At 37.0% G+C, this 17,539-nt stretch overlaps 1 pseudogene; it reads right to left on the reverse strand.

Annotated features, from left to right (window-relative positions):
- The window catches only part of LOC131046314 (protein PHYTOCHROME-DEPENDENT LATE-FLOWERING-like), a 41,680-nt pseudogene that overhangs the window by 1,826 nt on the left and 22,315 nt on the right, over nt 1–17,539 (reverse strand).

The following is a 17,539-nucleotide window of genomic DNA, read 5'->3' on the forward strand; positions in this document are numbered from 1 at the left end:
CTGGAATTGACAGATACAAAAGATGATAAATAATAGAAAAGGATATTTCAAGATTTAATCAATGAAAGGACAAAGTCAGTTTGTCACAATTACCAGAGCACTAAACTGCACAGCCAGCCTGTCCGCAAAATGCTGCACAGTGCACACACCATTCAGAAGAGATGAAGAGCAACGTTTTTTTAAATCTTCAATGAATAAAATGTGAACCAGTTAGTTTCCCAGAACCTGCCTGTAAATGATTTTAACTTACAGTGTTCAGCAAGGAGGGTAGAACATCATGAGGGCAAGAATTCAAGGAGTCTTCTTCTTGATCGTTCCCAAACTGCACGACAGCCTCCACAATTCCATCCTTTGCACATTCACTCATTACTAATCTAACTCCATTTCTATGAATCAAAACTGGATCACTATTTCCTGCAGATAAAAGTATGCAAAAAGATATTGAATGAGCAATCAGATTAATCATACAGAAACAGTCACAGACAGAAACAAAAAAGAAGAGTTCAAAAATAAGTCCAACCTGGATACATATGACCTGCATGTACAAAATTCATAATTCGTGTTTTGCAAACGTTTACACCTCCACCAACAAGTGAATTGGACAGACTTCTTTGTCCTTTGACATCCTTCTGATCTTCATTATTTGTAGCATTATTAAGAGCCTTTGCAAGCAACTGCCAAGAAGGTGGAACCTTCTTTGGTTCACGGACCTCTTCCACACTCTTCTTTCTGATAGGAAGAACATGTCTAATTTTGCAACATCAATAAAACAATCAGTTCTCCAAAAAAAATCAAATAATAAATACTTCCACATTTAAATTGAAAGACTGTTCATTACTTTGACCATCAATCTGTAATATCCTGAGAAGCAACCAGGAAATGGTCTGATCCAGTAACAAAATTATGACAAACAGTAAGTGAACACTGCTTGAGGGAAATGTAGCAGCAATTAGCTAGCATAAAATCTATCCTAGCCACATTGATACTTCTTTCCCTATATTAATTTTTTCTTTTTATATATTTATGGAATTTGACTCCACGAGATAGATTAAGGAACCACCTTCTAATAGCATGTCACTCCATAAAGAAATAAACAGAGCCTGTACTAAAAAGGCCAGTTACAATACTTAATTATTTCCACAAGAACTGGTTGGTACTGTGACTGTTTTGCAACATGAGCCACATTCTGCTTCCCACAATTTACTCCCACTACCAATATGCTATCAAAGAAAATATTAAATGGAAATTGCTCTAGAGCAAGCAAAGCAGGAATGACAGTTAAGATTATAAAAACCAAACAATGGCGATACTACAGAGAAACTACAACATCCTTTCTTATATTTCCTTAAAGAAAAAAATGGATACAAGGAAACGCTATACCTATGAATTACTGACACCAATGCTGATATAGTCTCAAGTTGCATGTTTTGATCCTGGCTTAAATTAGACTGATCTGGCTTGGTTAGTGAATTGGGTAAAGGTGCCATGCCAGTTGATGGACTCATAACATTAGATGGTGCCATTGAATTTGTAACACTTCCTGGTGATGGAACTCCACTGGCAGTGGGTTGCTTAGAAAGAGAGTTAGATTTGCGTCTGCTAAATGACACAGATTGCTGAGCCTGTTGATGGTGTGAATCAATCTGAATTGAATCGACCAAAGTAGCTGCAGTCGATACAGTTGATAGTCCTAGAGATTTCTCCTCCTGTTCTCCTGCAGATACTGCCATATTGTTACATGATGGTCCAAGAGAGATACTGGTAACAGCTGTGGATTTCAGAGGTTGTGACAACTCCCCCGATTTTGTCAATGGCGGAGATTGCAGTACACTTCTCCCAACTCCTCTGATTTCCCTGGGACTTTGTACCAATTTCTTGTTCAGTAACAACTCATCCCTTTTATGATCCTTTTCACCTGTTTGACCAAGAGGCTGCCATTGGAAAGATGGCTTACTATATGGCTGCTGTGAAAAGCGTTGAGACAAAATTTGTGGTGAACCTGACTGATCATTATTTAGTTCCATCAAATGTTGTGTAATTTACTTCTAGTAAATTCTTGGCTCTCTTTCAATACCAATCTGACCCTGCTCAAATTCTAGTTGTTCTTCTTTTCCCTTAAAGACTGATGTGTTTCTTGGATCTATATAAGATGAAAGCTTGGAATCTTGCGCAGACATTTCACCACCTGTAACTAGTCGATCATCATCTGCTGTGATCTGTTGAGACAGCCTATGATCAGACATGTCAGAAATAAACGTGAACTCATTATTTTGATTTTGTTGCATGAACATATACTTTCTTTGTCGATCACTGGTAGGTTTTGCATCAAATTTTGGCCCAATATTCTGCTGTTGAAATCTGTCCATACAAATCTGCTCTTGCTTTGGCTTTTTTAAATCTGGCTTGCTTGCCGGAGCTAAATCTCGTTTCCTCTTACCCAGCATGGGTACATACATATTTCTAGCATCTATAGTGTTGGTACAATCTTCCATAGAGGCTGGTGCAAGGCTCACAGAAGTGACTGGTGGAGATATGTTTCCTGGACTAGGCAAAATTCTAGGGCGATTAAGTCCACCTTGCATTGGTAATGAATTTGATGTTCCTTGTACTTCAAGTCTGGACAAGTCTTTCCCTGATTCTATACAACATTTAGTTCTTGATCGAGTGGCTATACTGCTAGAAACATCAGCTGAAGTACGAGCAGAACTCTCTTGACTGCAAGAAATGCTGGAATCTTCAAATGCAGAAGCTGTTCCATCAATTCTTGTCTGAACTATTGCCTTCTCAATGATTCCTTCAATAGAAACTTTTTCACCATGGGAAAGGTTGTTAGACATCACCTTAACCAAAGGAAAACATCCTCTCTGTTTTCTCTCATGTTGTGACAAAGGAAATCCCAAGTTGAGCTTCAGAACACAAAAACCAACCCAAAACAACTATTAATTATGTAATATGTCAGTCTTCAAGAAACCAAGATCGATAAAGAGCAGTTTATGAGTGGCAGATAATGACTACTACTACTGGAATATTTCTAGGTATATGTGACTGCAGAATACACCATGGCATTAGAAGATGTGAAAATTATGAACAGAATAAATATCATTATGCTGACAACAACACAAAATTTGAAGCAATATTTTACCTTTTGTTTGGGTTAGAGTTCTCACATAGCCTCTCCAGCATTGGAGCAGGATCCAAACAAAGTTTTGGTTGCACTGCCTTCAATATCCGTGACTCAATTTCCTACAAGCACATAGCAAGTTTAAACAATAATAGATTCTTCCTAAGTGCTACACCTTCCAAATTTGATCCAAATATCAAAAAAGTTTAATCACTAACCATAAGATCACTGTAGGCCCAACTCCAAGACTCTACCATAGAAGAAATATCCTTTACAATATTCTCCATAGTAGGATGCAGAAGAACTTTCTGAACTACTGGAAATCCTTCTACTGAAGAGACAGAACCACCTGAAGTGGTGAGACTTTGCGATAATCCCGGACCTGAACAAATAGGAACGATTTGTTTCAAAATAATGAAACTAAATGGAACTCATTCAACTTTTTCTTGTAGTGGCATAATCAAATACAGCAGACATGGTAAACAAACCTATTAACATCAAAAAAAAACCAAAAGAAAAAATTCACGTCAAATATGCTCTGTCACTCAGTCTTGATCATTAACATAATATGGTATGTGCCTGTCACAAATAATACTTTACCCGCTAGTGGATGATAATAAAGTCTCCCTTTCTAGTAAACAATCTAATTTGACCACCTGTTTCAACGATCTTAAACTAATAATAAAAGTAAGAACAGCACATCTTACAAAACAAAATAAACATACTAAGAACACTGCCCATCATCTCAACTAACCACTTTGATCAGTTTTCTGAAAAACAAAATACCTCTATCTAACAACCAGTTTAATTCAACCACCTGATCCATTGTACTTAAATGTAGAAAATTTTAGAAAAATCAAATGCTCATAAACTCAGTCCAGAGATAGCTCAACGCTGTTCATTACCTCACACATAACACTGCCATTAACATACTTGCATGGTATTTCTTCGAGAATATCCCCAGGTAGCCAACCATCATTGATTGCCTGTAAAATTTGAGAGCCATAATGTTTTAGATTAACATCAGTTCAAGAATATCAGCATAAACTATAGCCACACGAGTGACAGTTCTAATTCAGAATGTTGAAAAAATTTAAAAGGAAACTGTTAGTGTTGTAGCTGCGTGAGATATTTTCTCCTTAATATATTCTTGTACAAGGCAAGTCAGTGTTAGTGTTGTTACATAATTGCAGCATTTCAAAATCCGTGTTCAAGGTTATCCTAAGAGCATACAACTACGAACAAAAAATCCTAACCCTAATGCAGTCAGAAGATCCAAAAAAAACAATAAGCATACAAAAGATCCAAAAAGAAATCAAACAAGAATGAAGAAAAACATAAAAAATGTTGGAATACTCCTGACCACTGAGAGCGGGGGTGAATCAGTGGTCTGTTAATATTAATTTACACAATCAGTAAATTGCTTCTAAACAATGGCTCTCATTAAGCTAACAAATCAAAAATTTCAGAACAAACAATGTTTAAGAAGTAGGATCATCATCAAAGATTGTATGAGATACAAGCACAAGATATATGACACAAGGTTTTGAGTGGAAAAACCCTAAGGGTGAAAAAACACTATGAAAATCTTTCTTTATTATGCCTCACATAAGCAAATACTGCCAATTTGCAGGAGCACCAACTCCCAATACTCACTCAAGCATATCAAACAACATTCAGAGGATCACTCTATTACAAGACAAATCCCAATTTAAATGCAGATTTGTTGGCATTAAAGTTGTCATTGATGTCAACATGTGTGTGTGCAAGGCTGATTTGATGAAGTTGTAGAAGAGTGCCATTGATGCCATTGATGTCAACCAGGCAGGTCAACTTGCAGGCTGCAGATTTAGTAGAAGAGATCACAGAGATCGGGTTGATGAAGATGATAGTGTTATTGCAGACTTCCACAATGCCTATGAAGTCTATGAAGATCTTTGTAATGTCCCCTTTTGAGAGGACACTAAATTTTGCCCAGTATACTTGTAGAATTATTGCAGGTTGTCTATTTTCAGTCTATTGTGCTAATTTGGACAGATTTAGTTTGAAGTTGTTTCCCTCTTTAAATGCACAGGCCTGTTGTTTATATCAATCTGATCTGCTGCCTATACTCAGATGTGTGTGTGTGTGTGTGTGAAAATCCTTTCTATTCCATCAAGTCTAATTCTCTGGTTATTGATTTAATATTTCCTCTTCTTTTCCTTCAATGCCTGCTTTATTACTATTCGCAGATTTGTATTTGTGTTCTGATCTCTTTGATAAATGTTCATATCATTCTTCCAGATTTTCTTATAATTCCGACTTAGGTCTGCTTCTAAATCTTCTTTTGACGCTTCATATATTTTTTTCTATTCCATGGATCCATACTTCTCAAATGAAAACTTCTCCACTTTATATCCTCCAACGTGAAGGAGAGTCACACCTCTTCATCATGTATGCCCTTTGGCAAGAGACACACCCTTCACCCTTAGCACCCTTTAAAAGAGTGTGACTCTTTATTATTTCTGTCCTTTGAAAGGGACACAACCTTTCACAATCAGTTCTGCACTTCTTATTTAAACCATATCTGCACTTTTGATTCCCAAATTATCTCCCTCAAATGAGGTTATCTTCTCCCTTTTATATCTCATGTTTGAGGGAGTCACAACTTTTCATTTCATGTCTTTTGACCATTCATTAACTTAATTAAATTTTAATTATATTTAACTATATTATTTTATATTCTCATTTAAATTATATTTTTATTCTTTTGTATTTTAATATTATTATCATTATTTATTATTAAATTATATTTCAAAGTGGGGGCATTACAGTCTCCCCCACTCAAGATTGCTTGTCCTCAAGCAATGATCATAGAGTGCTCAAAATGATTCTTAATATGAAATGGCTTTGAAAATACACATGGAATAAACAAGCTGAAAATACATCAGATATGAAACAGAACACGGAGCAAACATATGCAAACACAGAGCATACACACGAAAACACATATTGTTAGGTTCTTGACACTCACTAAGAGTATCCTCTACATTCACTAAGAATGTCCTTAGCACTCACTAAGAATGCTCCCGGCACTTGCTAAGAGTGCCCCAAACATTCACTAAGAATGTCCCTGACATTCACTAAGAATGCCTTGTTTTCTTGCTGGATGTTTCTCCATCACAGTTTTCTTCTATCATATGTATGTGTCCTCTTTTGCATTGATGGTTATAGTTCCATGGTTCTTTGCATTTGAAACATAGACGACTCTTCTTTAATTCATCTCTAGCTTGGCATTGATGCTCGGTATTCCATTGTTCATGGCATAAATAACATTTTCTCCTTATATTGTCCTTCCTTGGATCTCGGCTGCAGGTGTTACCTTCTTTCCACTTCTCTTTGCAATCAAAGAAAAGGCCCTTTTTCTTCAATTCCTCTCGGTCATTGTAAGAAAGATATGGTTTCTTGTGTTCATCTTCTTCTTCAAAATGACTATCTTTTGGTGGTACTCTCTTGTGGTGACCTTTTTTGGGCAGAGTCAAGTCTTGTGGCCTTAAGAATTGCCTTTAGGAGGTTCAAAGGCGCTTACTAGCCCTTGGGCTGCATCATTCAATCCTTCTATGAATAGGTAGATAAGTCTGTCCTCGGATATTCCGGGGACCATAACAGCTAGCCTCTGGAATTCTGAAATGTACTCCTCAAGGGTTCCTTTTTGTCTAATCCTCATAAGATCTTTGAAGTGCTTTTGGGGATGAGTGTGGTCAAACCTTTCAATGAGCCTCTCTTTAAAAGTGTCATATGTTTTGATATTTTTGTGGTCTTGTGTGATGAGACCATTATGCCACCATTCATGGGCTGTACCCTTCAAGTGTAATATAGCAAATGTTATGGCATCCTTCTCCTTCATAGGGCAAAGAGAAAGGTAGGTCTCCAATTTTTGAAGCCATGACCGGGCTGTAACTTTCCCGGTTCCATCACAATTGGGAATGGTTAGCTTTCCTACTTTGCTTTGTATCTCACGGTTAGGTTGGGCTTTCCCTCTTTATGACCCCTACTAGAATCTACTCTACAATATTCAGAAAAGGGAATGCTCCTCTTGATTTCAAGATCCAATCTTGCATATTCTATGGCAATCTCCCTTAACCTAGGGATATGAGTTCCTCCATCATCTTCAGAGGTTTCTTCTCCAATCAAAAAAGAGTGCATATTGGTTCTATGGGTAGATTCTTGGGTAGCTCTGTCATTTCCTTCTGATGGGCTTGGTGACTTGTCCATTCTATTTTCGTGATTTAATTTGAGATCATTTATAGTTGATGCGATGTTTTGGAGTGCTTGGGCAGTTTTTTCCATAAAGTTTCTAAATTCTTGTTCCATGGCTAAAGAGGTTTTCTTTTTCTCTCTTTCTAAAGCTGTTATGACTCGCTGGCTCAATTTCATTAACTAGGGCCCTTCCTAGGTTGACAGGAACATGCTCTGATACCACTTGTAATGTCCCCTTTTGGGAGGACAATAAATTTTGCCCAATATACTTGTAGAATAATTGCAGGTTGTCTATTTTCAATCTATTGTGCTAATTTGGACAGATTTAGTTTGAAGTTGTTTCCCTCTTTAAATGCATAGGTCTGTTGTTTATATCAATCTGATTTGCTGCCTATACTCAGATATATGTGTGTGTGTGAAAATCCTTTCTATTCCATCAAGTCTGATTCTCTGGTTATTGATTTAATATTTCCTCTTCTTTTCCTTCAATGCTTGCTTTATTACCATTTGCAGATTTGTATTTGTGTTCTGATCTCTTTGATAAATGTTCATATCATTCTTCCAGATTTTCTTATAATTTTGACTTAGGTTTGATTCTAAATCTTCTTCTAATGCTTCATATATTTTTTTCTATTCCATGGATCCCTACTTCTCAACTGAAAACTTCTCCACTTTATATCCTCCAACGTGAGGGAGAGTCACACCTCTGCATCATGTATGCCCTTCACCCTTAGCACCCTTTAAAAGAGTGTGACTCTTTATTATTTGTCCTTTGAAAGGGACACAACCTTTCACAATCAGTTCTGCACTTCTTATTTAAACCATATCTGCACTTTTGATTCCCAAATTATCTCCCTCAAATGAGGTTATCTTCTCCCTTTTATATCTCATGTTTGAGGGAGTCACGACTTTTCATTTCATGTCTTTTGACCATTCATTAACTTAATTAAATTTTAATTATATTTAACTATATTATTTTATATTTTAATTTAAATTATATTTTTATTCTTTTGTATTTTAATATTATTATCATTATTTATTATTAAATTATATTTCAAAGTGGGGGCATTACATTCTTGTTGGATGTCCTGAAGCTGGGGTTGTGAAAACAATAAATCATGTATATCAGCAAGACCCCACTATGTTATACCGATTACATTATGGTCTGATAAATAAGCATCACGAGTCGTATTGGGATAACTCGGCCGATGAAGAGGCTAGGCATCAGTATGTGCGATCGGTGTAAGTCGGGCCGATGTCGGGTCGTGTGCAGTTTATGTCGTGTTTTCTCATATCGGGATAGCAATGTTGAATACAAAGTAGGAGCCACTTATCGGGATAGCTAACACAAGCAAAGTCACAATATTGTGTAATGCCAATAGAACAAACCACTCTGACATCATTGTATCGGAATAGCTATGCCGACTAGGAGACTGAGGATGTGTATCGAAGTAGCTATTAAAGGCAGAATGACAAATTCTTACAATGGCGATAGTGTAAGCTATTTCGATAGAGGAAGAATGAAGAGAAGACCCCTCGGCATGATCATCGGCATAACTCATAGCAATAGAACAAAGGAATCACAAGGTCATCTCTGTGGAAGCTTGCTTAATCAGAATAACATATGCCGATATGGAGGTCTTTGGAGTTGCGATTTTGGAGTAGCTATGCCGATGCTTTTTCACATTGGGTCATCGGAATAAGTTTGCACTGACAGGTTAGTGTCCAGATGTTAATCCGGTAGTGTTGGCTATTCCGATGAGTTTGCATTTTAGGTAACCTATGCCGATGAAGTTTGTCAACATGGAGTTTGAGTTTCGAGATACCAGTGCCAATAAAGGGAGGTTGATAGTATGTCATCAGAATGGCTTATACTGTCGTTCTAGCATGTTTTTCCTATGTCGATAGTTATGGTAATTCCAATATGTGGTTGTTTGGCTTGGAGGTTCGTCGTTCGGGATAGCTTATGGCGATAAGAGAAATCAAAGGTGAGATTCTCATCGGAGTAACTCATGCCGACGAAAGGGAACAAAGGCATCACATGGTCATCGGGATATGTTGTGAAGGCGGAGTAAGTGCTAGAAGTCTGCCCGACAGTGATCGTTATGCCGATGAAGGGGCAAGGTGTTACATTGGGATAAGTCACGTTGATGAGAATGGCAAGTTGAGGTGAACGATCGGGATAATACTTCAAGGTCCGACTGACAGTTAAAATCATTCTGATAGCAAGTGAACAATGTGATATCGGGAGACTTATTCCGATCATGAATCCATAACTAAGAAATCGACATCCAGATAACTCTGGTGATGATCATGAGGAAAGAGAAATCTAAATGACAGAGTAGATCGGCATAAGTGTTTATTGTAAGCCTGATATGTTTGCAAAGCATGCCACGATTGCAGTCCAATTGTTACAGAGTCTTACGTGGCTGATGACCAACCTTGACCAAGTGACCTGAACGAAGAATATGAAGACATGTGGCTCCTTGGTGGACAGAACAAATCAGATATGCAGAACTCAGTGACGATGGAGATTGTTGTTGATTCTTTCAAGGTAGGTCGACAAAGGATGGTGATTTCATTAATGGCGATCCAGTTGCAGACAGGTGCGCGGCTCAAAATGATAAACATGCAGGAAATCAGATCTTATGGACTGGCAATGAGATCGGATAGCTATAGGTGAAGCAGCTGAGCTTGCAGATTTGGAGGGAAATCTTGCAAATATAGAGCTAACCGAATGAAGAGGCATTTGATGAGATTTGACAACAGTAGTTGAGGCAGCTGAGATGGGAGAGTTGTGTGGACAAGTGGCAGAGCAGGCAGAGTAGAACACAGAGATGATGTGGCACGTGAAACCACCACGATGCTAGCAGTAGAGGTTGAATCTAGCAGATCAACGGCTCAAATTCAAAGCTGATGAAGAATATAGTTTGGCGCGTATGGGAATTTGAGTTCCTTGTTGGAAAGAGGTAAACCGACTAAATGAATGGTATGTGATGTTGCTAATTAGACAAAAAGGGGTTGCCGCCAAGAAAAGAGAAGATATTGAGAATGGTGAAGAATCGCTATGGTAGACAAAGTGAGTTAGAGAGAGAGCAGTTGCAGAAATAGAGAAGAGAGAGTAGTTGTAGAAGCAGAAGATTGAGAGCAGAGTAGTCTAAGAAAGGTGAAGCTGAGGCCGAGAGAAGCAGACAATCAGACAGAGGGAGAAGGAAGAAATAGAGGAAGAATACCAACAGGCAAAGAAATCCTTTCTAAAAGTGTGAAAAATTTATAAGTAATTACAAAACACATTTGTAACAAGGTTTTATCATTGCATTGTAACAACTGAATATTATTGTATTTCTTTGAGTGGGTGCTCAGAGCAGGGGTAGGTGCTCTAAATTGTAGGGGGGTGGTGCTCCTTGAGTTGGTGCTCAAAACATCAGGGGCTGATGCTCCTTGGGTTGGTGCCCTAAAACATATTGTAATCAGTGATTTCTTGTGAGGCTAGATTGGAGCAATAGACTCCAGCAGCTATTCTCACCGAGGTTTTTCCCACATTGGGTTTTCCTGGTACATCTGGTGTTATGTGATGTGCTCTTGCGTGTGTGTTTATGTTTGTATTGCATCCTTAAAATCTGCACACTGAACTTAAAGTTTTGAAATACACTAATTCACCCCCCCCTTCTCAGTGTCCATTTGTGTTCTTCAAGATTATTTGCAACAGCAGATTAGACATAAATAGACTGCTTATATCTCCATCAAATCCCACATACGTAAACCTTGCACATACAGTCATAAACTGTCTTTCAAAACATTGTGTTCTTCATATTGCGTCACTCAAACAAAAATGTATTCAATTAAAGTTCCTCATCACAACATTTTATCAAATTCTTACTCCCTCGATCACCATTATCTTCACTGCTTGTTTACAACTTTCTAACATAAATGTTTCATTGAAACTCTCATATCATCTGCAGAAGAGTAAAAGATTTTTTACCAAAAAATACTATCCAACAATTGCACACCAGTCTTCTTCAATTTCGAAAACTCTTGAGCAGTTGGAGAAATCTGTTACACACTGAACCACTAGTAACCACCTTTCAAAAGATTCATGTTAGATGAACTAGCCGTTGTAATTTGAAACTGTCTTACCCACGTATGATAAAGTTAAGTGTTGATCTTTGCATGGAACTAGAGATTACTTTTATGAGTAATGTCATTAACATTAACAATATATTTATTAAAGTAATCTTTGAAGTTCTTGTCACTGTAAAACAATGTTCTTGTCGCAGGCTGCTCTGCTCCTGTAATCAGAATGACAGGAACTTAAAACTTTGTTCCAAATCTTTACATATCATACACTTATGGCCTTGTCTGCATCATAACTTCCAGAGCACTCATTAATGATGTATATCTGTTACCTTGGGCTTCTTAATAGGCTCTGTCATGAACGTGATAACTTACCTCAAAATTTGATAATCAACGGTTGCTGTTGTGTCCTTATATTACTAAACATATGTATATCGTCAAGTAGGACATCTTTTTTCATTAATCCTTCATTCTGCTGTCCTAGAAAACATGATTCTCATGATACAAAAACTTGTGCAAAATCTGTCTAAACAACATTTCTCTTATCTGCATCCTTTCTAAGCCACTGTTGACATCAATGACAATATCAATGCCAACAAAAAATTCATTATATATCAGAAAATCGCAATTTAATTGGTTAAGATTTGCAATATTTTTCTTTTTTACCGATTAAATTGATCAAAGCCTTGTGTTCACCATTTTTAACAAAATATCATGATTTCTTGAAAAATATTCCCAAGCAGTGCAAGCAGAGATTTCTTACAATTAATCACAATCTCAAAACAATTTACGATTATATACTATCAACTAGCACCAATGTCAATTCATTTTTCCATCCCTGACTTGCTCAACATTTGTTCTTCCTTGTACCAGCATTCATGGGCACAACAAAAATCACCTATGATGATCTTCAACATTGTAAATCTCAATCATCTTGAGGAGTGAATCATTCATTGAGTATGTTTGTTGCTGCTGCTTCTCTCTCCAGTGCCTCTCTACTAATGTTGTTGCTTCTCTCTCCAATGCCTCTCTACTAGTGTTGTTGCTTCTCTCTCCAATTCAATGAGACCTTCATTGGTGAGCATTAAATCTAAACTAGGTTCCCATGGGCACATGTCCCCAGGAACTTTTTGCCCTGCACCCATATTGGGGACATTTCAAGGATGCAGGGACACCTTGGAAACATCCCCCTACAATCTCCAATCAAAAAAATTGCGCTAGCCAACCCAGAAACATGGGGACTTCACAGGGACAGCTGGGCATCCCCAATACATCTAGGGATGTGAATGATGTCACCTACCTGTCCCAGGGATGGCATGAAAACATTGGATTTTTCTTTTTTTTAAATGCCCAAAATCAATTAAAATTTATTTTGTTGTTTTTTCTATCACTGTTTCAGAAGATTTTCGCTCATTCCAAGCCGAGATATCAACTGTTATAACAACAGTCATATCAGTGAATTTGCAGGGGCATTTTTGTCTTTGTTTCTGAAATAAACATTGGACAGTAGCATTTCTTGCGTCAGTTTTGTGACTGTCATTTTAAGAGTTTACTCAACAATTTGATAACTTAATAAACAAAATAGCAGCTCTTCATATATCCTAGGGTTTCAAACATGCAATTTCATTTTCAGATTGTGTCTACTCCAACAATTTTAGCAATAGAGTAATCTAACAAAGACTGGTCTAGCACATGTCAAAGGCAAGAATCAGAATTAGCGGAGAAGATAAAAAATGTGTAAAATAGCCTAAGTTACCATTCCTGACCCTGGTTCAGGTTCAGGTTCCAGTTTGAAGGTTCAGTTTGCAGGTTCAGTCAAAAATAAAATTAAGGTTGGGCTCGTTTTGAGTTCATTCATACAAAAACATAAAAAAAAAAAAGAAATATCAAATATATACATATTTGCAGCAGTTATTAAGTTCAAAATACACCACACATAGCATCTTATATTACATAATAAACAAAACCACCATATTAATAGTCAAATATTAGTCGAACTCAAATGTCATGATATATATTAAAGTAAAAAAATAATAATGTGAAGTGTCAACAATCAGCCATCATTGATCCAAAATCATACGGGTCTTCAAAAATCGTGATATAAAAAGGAAAGTCAACAAGAAAAGTCATAATGTGACATTTGCAAAGACAAAAGCCTCACCTGAAAAAGAGTCTCAGTTGTACGGTTATAGGGGTGCAGAGAGCTTATTAACTCTTGCGCTGATGGTGCTTGCTTTCCTTGTTAAATAGCCAAATTTTACCAACCATGAATATATTACTAGAAGAAGAAATAAGATTCACAGCTAAAACAGTCAATTGCAAATTATCCATATACATCTGCACAATAACAATTGCAAAATAACAACCATTGTTTATTTGCAAACCTCTGTGGGCTTTCCAAGAGAAAATCCATCAAGGAACAGATTGACAGCAAAAGAAGCCTCATGCTCTGCCAAAAAACAATTAAATTTATAAAGAACTTATTGCACAAAACAAATCCTCTAAAATATCAACTTATTATGAACAAGACATAATATTGATTATGCAACCTAAAGAAGGTGAGAATGGCTCAACCCACCAGATGTTGTTGGAGAGCCTTTGGAGGTCGTTGATAATAGAGAATGTGTATTGTGATTGGCATTGATATTTGGCAAAGCAACCTGCACAAGTAGATAATTTTGGTACACTATTTAAATTAGTGATCACAAGGGAAATATCATTTGATACAACAACAATTTTCTTTTTCATACAAACTAGTTAAATGCAAGACAGAAAAAGCAATCTTATCAATGTCATGAATGAACAAAGCTGATTAATGATACTTGAAAGCACAGCAAGTTACAATAAAAAATAGGATATGTAATGGAAGTCCAAGATTGGAAAAATAACTAACACAAACAATAAAAAGCCAAACTGAAGGCGATGATTCCAAAAAGGGTTAACTCTAGAAAGTCCAAAAAGATAAAGCCACTTGATTCGAGTAAACATAGCCATGCGAAAGAAAGATCAATGAGCAAGCAGAGTAAGTTGACTGAAACATGATGGGAGATAAAAGTTGTCTCTAGTTTGTGTCAACTTCCAAACTTAGAGGACCAATAACTTCTCTATCTACTGCTGTACATGGGACAAAATAGGATTTAATGATGCCCATTGGAGAAATTGATAGGCTAAGAGAGCCCATATAGACAATCCTACAAAGCAGAGAACTCCACCTAGTTCCTTTCATAACATTTATGAATAACAAACCTCCAAAAGTAGAGATAAAATAGCATTGTCAACATATACTTATAACCTAGATTGTGAGCAGTAAAAAGTAAATGACCCTTTGATGCTGAGGAGTATCTAGCTCACCACATTTAATACAAGAATAAGAGGACCGATGAGCCTTAGTTCTAAAGAATGAAGAGGGGAGGCAATATCTCCCTTTTCTGTCTCCATTTGTATTTGAAACTCAACATCTAAAGTTTCAATGACCTTCGAACATCTAAAATGGGCTAAAAGGAGATTAGGCTCAATGTCCCAAAGGACAAGATTCAAGCACCTTTTGTTGACATGATGGAAGGAGGTGGTTAAGTAACCTTCAAAGTCCCGATACAAATAGTGACATCCCTATCATATCCATAGCAGACATGGAACTTGAAATAAAGTGCTTCCAGATCCTCTTCGAAAGAAAAAAGATTGGATGTGTTATCATCGTCCGCGCATGTGCGTGTGTGTGTGTGTTCAAACATCAAAATTATAAAATATAAACTATCACTACTATTATTATAATGATGCAATCCATACAATGTAACTATCCCGTACATAAATGATAAATCCATAATTGCCAATAAATATTCAAATATCATAAATGTAATATCATATTCATAATTTGCAAAAATGATAATATTCAAGTTTCAAAATGTCATGACACAATGAAAATTCAAATTACAAGCCATATTGATATGGCCTATGGATTTAATCTCCATATTCATCTTCATCTAAAGCATCAAACCCAAGCCCAAGGTCATCATTTGGTTTAAATGATTCAGCATCATTTGAACCACCATCCATTGGAATGCCACTCCCACCAGTATGTCTCCCTCAAGTTCCATAGCTGCCTCGTCTATAGAGACTTGGGCAAGCTATGCAATTGTAGCATCTAAATCAACAAACTCAAGGGCTAGATCCCAATTCTTTGTTGCACCTGCATTATATTCAGGTTCCTTATGTGATGACAAACGAAGGTTGGAGAGTATGTGGACCAAATCTCGTGCTTTCTTTGCACCCAAACGATTATGTTTGACTGAGTGGATGGAGTATGTACTCCAATTCCACTCAGCTGAAAAGAACTTGCAACCTTTTAAAAGTTAAAACACAATTAGAAACTTATATTATAAAATAAAAATATTTTAATATGATAGCATCAAATGGAATTGGAAAACTATAAAAATAAAAAATAAAAAAGATACATACTTGGGAGAGAAGTTTAATTGCAAAAAGCTGCAAGAAAATGGAGCCTTGACCATGTACATACCATCACTCATCAGCATCCATCCCATATCTGGCATGAAGAGCTACAACATCATGATATTTTGTACATACAAATTGGCGAAACTCCCTCAAAACAATATTTCTTGTCTCCTCATCTTGATATATATTTTTAAAGGCAGCCCTATAGCCAGTAGCAACCTCGACATCTCTATATGGGGGCACCCTCCTTGGTGTTGCAAGCATCTCTGCACTATAAAAGTTTGGCATCAAAGCAAATGCTAAGAGATGTAAGGGGGTGGTCATCTTGTTCCAACAGTCATCAACAATTTGTTGCACAACTTTGAAAAATGTTTCCGTTGGGTCATTTTCTTTTTTTTCGTATTACTTCTCTTATTTTCTCCACCATACCATCATAAATTTCACCCAAACATGGGTGATCAGTATTACCATACCTAATCATGCTCATGATGGGCTCAGTGAAATTCAAAACATATTCCACATTATCCCACCATTTCTCATTTAGGATAAATGCTCTTACTTTTTGAGCTCTTTCTATGTTGGACTACTTCCATACACTCCACAAGGTGTTGATGACCATAGAACTCAAGGCCTCTCGCACCTTCACAATTTGTCTTAAGATGAGTGTGTGAGACGCAAATAGTTTTTCAGCAACCTAACATGACTTAAAAAATACACATCATGTATCAACTATAAAAAATAAAAAATAAAAAATAAAAATTTAAATTAGTGATTACCTTCAACAACTCCAACTTGGAGAAGGTTCTGAAAATGGCTTGTGACATATGATGATTAGTCACAGACATTTGAATCTCCTCGCCCTTCACATACACTTGGTCCACCTAACCAATTTTCATGCCGATCTTTTGAATGATTAAGTTGAGTGAGTGGACTGCACATGGTGTCCAAAAGATGTGAATATGTAGCCTCTAGTATAGACCCAACTGCCCCACAATTTTTAGCATTGTTCGTTATAACTTGGACAACATTTTAAGGCCCCACCATGTCAATGGAATCTATGAGGATATTGGCAATGAAACTTGCATCATTTACTTGCCCCTCACAATCCACCGCTTTCAAAAACATTGTCCCTTTAGAGAACACTGCTATAACATTGATCAATGGCCTATTTTTACAATCTTTCCATCCATCAAAAACGATGGACACACCTGTTTTCAGCCATGTATCTTGATGACTTTCAATTGTGTCTCTATAGAAACTTTTTCCTTTGCCAATAAGGAGGTTCACACCTTTTCATACCCTAGACAAACATAATCAGAAGGTGTATTGCAAAGGGTATGCACCATGTCCCGAAATTAAGGTGATCTAACAATGTTAAAAGGAATCCCATTGCCATAAATGCAATGCCCAATGCTCTGATCTGCAATCTATCTCATTTCATTTTTGAAGGCAATATCCAATGGGCCTCTTTTCCGTGTAACCACAACATTCTCTAGTGCAGAAGGTGGTGGTATTGGCATGAAAGGATGTGGGCCAGCCGGTCTTGTGGAGCCACTACTACTACCTCTTCGATCTTGCCTTGGCAAGAGGATGATCACTCTTTGGTTTCCCACTTCTCCTATCAGCTTCATCTTGTTCTCTAATATATTCCAT

This window comes from Cryptomeria japonica, chromosome 2 (genome assembly GCF_030272615.1).
Source record: "Cryptomeria japonica chromosome 2, Sugi_1.0, whole genome shotgun sequence".
Lineage (NCBI taxonomy): Eukaryota > Viridiplantae > Streptophyta > Pinopsida > Cupressales > Cupressaceae > Cryptomeria > Cryptomeria japonica.